The sequence below is a fragment of the Salarias fasciatus genome, chromosome 6 (assembly GCF_902148845.1).
Source record: "Salarias fasciatus chromosome 6, fSalaFa1.1, whole genome shotgun sequence".
NCBI classification, from domain to species: Eukaryota; Metazoa; Chordata; class Actinopteri; order Blenniiformes; family Blenniidae; genus Salarias; species Salarias fasciatus.
In genome coordinates this window covers 7733192-7739483 of record NC_043750.1, presented here as the reverse complement: position 1 = coordinate 7739483, position 6292 = coordinate 7733192, and the positions used below count along the sequence as shown (strand labels likewise).

Genomic DNA, 6292 nt, shown 5'->3' with positions numbered 1-6292 from the left:
TATTTCATACCTCGAGAAAAACAAGGAGGGAAAACAAACTGCAGCGCAGACAAACACACAACGGAAGAAAATAACGAGTCATATTTAACTAACATCCGATTGGTCTCAAAACAAACACACCCACAGATGGGCCCAGTGTGTGTTACTGGATCGCCAAACGGTGAAAGTGAGGACATTTAGTGAAAATGCCCCCGTTTCCATAGCGATGGAGTTGCGGCATTTTCAAAAAGTTGCCTTTTCAGCGACGCTGTCATTTAAACGGACCCCGAAACACAACAGCAATCCTCCGCCTTCACTTTAAATGGAGGGGTCAGGGGTCGCTCCTCCCCAGCCTCTCGACTTCCTGCTCAATAGTCCAGGTGTCGTCCGTGGCAGTGTGGAGCAGGCAGAGGGAAGGGGGCGGGGCTAAGCGTTAGCTGCCGTCTGGCTAAATGAGAAGCCAGTGAGGTGAGGGCGACTGGCGGAGTCGGCGGTTAGAAAAACAGACTCGGAGCAGAACAGCGTTGATTATTTCATCCAGTGAGAAGCCAGACGTCCTGACAGCGGCGGGCGGCGGCGTTTGTCTGTAGTAATAATAAATAAAGCTGCTGCGGTTTAGTTGCGAGTGGAATGAGAGGAAGCGTTAGTGTCTTCCTTCCAGCGACATGCAGCGCCGTGATGAAGAAAATGTCACCGGTGCAGCCGCGCGACGCCGTTTTAATCATGTCCGAGCAAGACTGAAGCTCCAGCTTCCTCCCCGGAATGATTAACTGCCGGGTTTCAGCCGTTTTCATGCGTCAAACAAAGCCGGTGTTGCTCCGACGCCAGGCCTCGGCGTCCCGACACCGCCGGGCCGATCCGGCTGCCTGGCTGTGCCTCGGCGGAGACGAGCGGAGGCCCGACATGGCAACATGATGAAACACCGAGCAACATTAACCCCGATTCTCTCACACACACACTCACTCACACACACACACACACACACACACAGGCGCAGTGCAGGAATCATGCAGATGTACCGTTCAGTACCTGCGGAAAAGCCGGAGAGAGCAGCTCACCCCGCCAGGAGCTCCGCCGCTCCAGAACAATGCCATGGTATGTTCTCGGCGGATTGACCTCAGGCGCGCAAGAATGAGGAAATGAGGATCGGCGGGGCGGTTATGACACTGCCTTGGCACGCCACGCGGAAAACTGGTATTTGGCACACGGAGCAAGCCAGCTACCAACATGGTGTGTACACAAACACTTGTGAGACACACACACGCAGTTTTTCAAGTGGATGAAACGAGCCGTGGAGCAGTAACACTCCCCCTCACCGGAAAACAGCCACGCTCGCTGTGGAGAGTTCACCTGAGGGTGAAGCGGCGGAGGTCAGCCTCCAAGCGGGCAGGCTGAGGAGGAGCTGCGTCCAGGCCGGAGCTCAGACCGTCCAACCTCTGAGACGCGCCGTTCGCCGTGTCCTTTAATCTGCTGTGTGCGAGCGCGGCGCCCGTCCAGGCATTCGCCGTGTTGACAAGGTAAACAGACGCCGTGAGACCATGAAGCAAACAGATTTCTGCGAGTCTGACGGCGCCCGGTCCGGGACCCAGGACCGAGCCCTTCGCCCGCAACAACAACAGCATGACAATCGCTTTCTGCGGTTCGTCGCAGGACTGGGTCCAAAGGTCTCCGCTTGTAAATACACCCTGACAGGCAGGGTTCGCCGCACGGCGACATGGAAACGGGCGGCTGCGGGTCGACAGGCAGCGGCCTCACGCTCAGACGTTTACACCTCTGTAAACATCAGACAGCGGCGGCGGCGGCAGCGCGGCTTATGTAACACACACAGTGACGGCGTATAGGAGAGCATCCGCAGGGTGAGGAGGTTACAGCTCATCTGGTGCCTCGCTAAACCTACCCCCCCCCCCCCCCGCCTTTATTTTCCTGACCACAGAAGACCTCCTGACGTCTTTCCGGCCTCACAATACTACCGCGCGTGTGTGTGTGTGTGTGTGTGTGTGTGTGTGTCTGTGTGCGCGGCTGCCTCCTCCATTGCTGTATTATTAATGCAGCGCAGCAATTACCCTGCACACTGTGTGGGCATAAAAAATGCAAAGTACAGAAAGCGGGCCAGACCCTCGCCACGGCTGGTTCCGCCACCGAGGGCCCAGAGTCCAGACCAGCGGCCAGGAACCGGGCGGCGGCTCGGTGCCGCCCGGATCAGCCTCCAGCTCTCAGGATTCATCCAGGAGCGAAGCCAGAGTCTCTGTACAGCTGCTCGGTCTGTCTGAGATCAACATAACGAACGACGACAGATCTGCCGGCGTCCAGCCGTCTTCGGAGTACAGGAGACAGGAGAACCTGAGAGGACGGTCCATTTTTCAGTCAGGCAGTGAGGAATGAAGCTTCCGGGCCTAAGACCTAAACTCTCAGTGATGAAGTTAAATAGCAACTTTCAAAAACCTCTGGAAAACACAAATTAATGGAGGGTTCCAGTTCAGACTGATGCTGAGGGACAGGAAGCGTGTACGTGTGACTGATCATTATTATCTCAGCAATGTGTCACTAAATGAACAAAAAGCCTTTAACTGACAGATCTGATTATTTACTAGCTGGTGGCCCATTAGGCTACACAGGTCAAGGCACCGCGGCCTCCAGGGGGCGCCACAAAACCAGGAAAAAATTCACCTCAAGTGTAATTTTACTGAAGTTAGGTTTTACTAAAAACAGTTAAAAGAGAAAAGCTCACGTTGATTTAAAATGTCAATCAATGTGTGTGTGGTGCATACCGATTTTTATTCTTTTTTTTAATATGACCGTTTTTACTGTTCAGCACTTTGTGTTGTTTTTATGAATATGAAAAGTGCTTTACAAATAAAGTTTGATTGATTGATCACTACCCGGTTAATTTTACTGCATCTGATTGTACCAGGTGTAATGTTAAAATACACACACACAAACACTCACACACGTTTGAGTATAAATAAATAAATATGGCACAGTGTAAACGTAGCTTGAGTTTCGAGTCATTGTGTCCACATGATGGTGAATTAAAGTGTTTTGATGTTTTATTAATTATTATTATTGTGAATAGTATTATTATTATTATTATTATTATTATTATTATTTAGTTATTTATAGAGTTCCTATTTTGTGCTAAGGAGGACACTGATATTTTTATTGATGTTTGCGATTTTCCTGTAATTTGTCTGATAAATTGGAGACAGTGTTAAAAATGATGGTTTTCAATACGATGGCAGCGGGCGCCGAACCGGGAGGAGCCGGCGCCGCCTGATGTCCGTTTCCAAGGAAACATCAGAAGAATGTTGGGCCACGAGCGGGCACTGCTGATTATCACAACACACTCTGAACATCTACTGAGCATGTGCAGGAGACCTAATGCTCGCCCTGGTTTGACAGAAGGTGTGTTTTCCCTGATGTTTCCATGGAGACGGAGTTGGAGCGTTTTCAGAAAAGTGACTTCTCGCCTGTTGCGTTTTACTGGACAGCGCTTCGGGTGTCAGACTGTCCATCGGAGTGAGGTTCGGAGCAGAGGATGCTGAAGCCGTGTGGAGGTCCGACAGGCTCACCTCAGCTTTAAAACCTAAAAACTCTGCTCCGCTGTTCAAATCGCACGTAATCCCTGAAAGTGTCCGAAACATGACTTTATTTTCACTCTCAGTGTGCCTGAGTAAAACTACCATTTACAAGATTTTAATCTTCACATCTTCCAGTGTCTTATGGTTGTATTTATTATCTTGATAATATTTGCTCGACTGAATAAAATGAGTGAAGAAACGAGTCATGATTACTTTTTACAGTCTGTTTCCTCCATTCTGCAGAATTAAAGGATGGAGATGATTCTGAGATTAATGGCAAAGAAAATATTTAATATTTTGCTTTGATGTGACTGATCACTAAATGTTTGACTGACAAAATGTAAAAAAACTGTGATAATGAAGGTGGTTAAATTACGTTGAGGACAAATCTGACATTTTGAGGTTATAGAGCATCAATAAGGCAAATGAGATGTTTTTGTCCCAGAAGGTCTCATCTCCTTCCAATTTAAAACTTGCCTTAAGTTGATTTCAAAATAAAAGCATTGCAACTTTAAATAATCTCATCCAGAAATGTGCCAAACGCACGCGGCAGTGTTAATCTGGCCGCGTTAATCTGACCGCGTTAATCTGGCGGCGGTGACCGGCGTGACCAGACAATGAACCTGGAGTCTGAAAAAAATGAGAGGAGAAAGATGGAGGGGGGGGGGGGGGGGGGGGGGGTGGAGGAGAGGAGAGGGGAGGAGAGGCCGTGATGGCAGGGAGTGTGGCCGAAAACAAGGAGCAGGAGGCGGGGAGGGGGAGCAGCAGCAGCAGGAGGAGGAGGAGGAGGAGGAGGAGGAGGAGGAGGAGAGGCTGTCTGGGAAGCCAATTTTCCAAATTATGGCTCCCAAAAAAGAAAAAAAAACTGGAGCGGAGGACAAAGCTGAGCTCCTAATTGACTGAAAATAAGAAAAGAGAATCAAACAGGAAGGAGAGGATTTCTCCTCGTGTTTCTGTAGCAAACACCCTGAAACGACCCGCCTCTCTCTGCGTGTCCTTGGAGCTGCGATGGCCCCGATCAGCCGCCCCTTCGCCTCCGGAGCGCATCCCCCGCTCCCCCGGACCGAGAGCCGGGCAGCGGCGGGGAGCGCGCGGGGAGCCGGGATGTGGACGGAGGACACGAGGGGCCGGGCCCGCCGCCGCCGGCCGCCGCTGGCCGCACAGCTGGATGAGCAGCCGGAGCGGCGCGGAGGGAGGGAAGGAGGGAAGGTGCCATGGTGGCAGAGCCAGCAGCGTGTCCCGCATGGCACCGCGCTGCCCGCATCCAGCCGCCTCACGTTTCGCACGCACACGCACTTCATTCTCTGCACTTTCACACAAAAACAAACAAACAAACAAACAAACAAGCAAACCCCGCACACACAAATCAGAGAATTAAAGCTGCGATTCCTACCGAGAAGCAGCCGCCGCCGCATCCAGCGCCGCCGCTCCGGAGTCTCCAGCCGAGGCGAGCGGATCCTCTCTGCGCACAGACAACAATAAAATGGGGCGCAGCTGGCACTGCCACCGGATGTCCAACATTAATTGTTAATACGGACCGAGAGCGCGCGGATCCAGCCTCTCGCGCAGAGAAATTAAAAAAAAAAAGAAAAAACAAAGAGAAGAAGATGCATCCGGCTCGCACTTTTCTTTTTCTCCTTCTTGTTGTGAAACATTAAAGTTTGAGGAATAAATCAGGGACGAACTTCGGCTGCTGCTGCTCCCACCTGCAGGTGCTGCTGCAGGCTCGGGACAACTTCCAGCCACTTCACCGGCCCCAACTTACTATTTTAACAGAAAATGGAGGCTCGTGCGCACGAAGACAGGCTGGACACGTGAAAACATGATGAGGAGAGCGGACCGGCAGAGGGGACGCCGGACCGGAGGACTCGTTCTTACAGCTGAAGGGGGGGAGCGGGGGAAAGACTGAACACAGGGAGCAGTGACAATAAGAAATGCGCGTGTTTGTTGCGCTCCGCGTGAAAGGAGCCATGTTTTGAACCGGTAAACCGGCGGGCTGTCCAGTGACCCCGCGCCGGGCGCCATTCTGCTTCCCTCTCTTATTTATTTATTTTATTTTATTTATTTATTTATTTTTACCTCTGCGCGTGCCCTCGGCTGTCCCCGCCGCCTGGACGCGCCTCCGGACCGGGGGGGAAAATGTCGGCCTCGGCCTCTCCGGATGATGTTACTCCGCACCATCCGCGGGAGGAGAGCGCACGGACCGCGGCGGCGGGCGCGCTCCCGGCCCGTTAAACGCGCCCCCCGCGCCCCCGCACGCCCCGCACGCCCCGCACCGCCATGCAGGAAGTTCAGTTTGCAGCTTTCAGAAAAAAAGATGGTAGTAGGACCGTCCGGCCCCCTCCTCCGCCGCCGGGGTAACCAGCCTGCTGCTCTGGAGATAAAGGGGGGCAACAACACTTCACACGCGCGCGCGCACGCACACTGAGGGCAGTTGTTTTTTCCTTTTTAATTTTTTTATTAACTAAACTTCTCTGGAAGTGTTCGGAGCAGACTTCCTCCAGCGCTCCTGCTGCTGCTGTTGTTGTTGTTGTTGTTTTGTTGTTGTTTGCGCGTCTCCGGTGTAAACAAAAGGCGACAGAAGCAGCTGTGTGTGTGTGAGAGACGGAGAGTGTGTATGCGAGTGTGTGCGAGTGTGTGTGAGACTGACCTGCTGGAAATGGGAAGTGTGTCAGCTATGAAAACACTCGCGGTCCTCAGCGGAGGATTGAGTTCATCTGAGTTTACCAATAATC

General features: G+C 52.1%; 1 protein-coding gene across 9 annotated transcripts in view; it reads right to left on the bottom strand.

Annotated features, from left to right (window-relative positions):
• The window catches only part of LOC115390166 (CREB3 regulatory factor-like), a 33614-nt gene extending 27322 nt beyond the window's left edge, over positions 1 to 6292 (bottom strand). For 4 of the 9 annotated variants that reach the window (XR_003931652.1, XR_003931651.1, XM_030093927.1 and 1 more), the window contains exons 1-2: positions 6208 to 6292; positions 4951 to 5019 (exon numbers count right to left, since the gene is read on the bottom strand). The gene's annotated coding sequence lies outside the window, so the exon portion shown is untranslated. Of the gene's footprint in view, positions 1 to 1008; positions 1175 to 4950; positions 5337 to 6207 lie in introns of those variants that run through there. The other 5 variants (XM_030093931.1, XM_030093930.1, XM_030093934.1 and 2 more) reach the window with 5 other exon arrangements.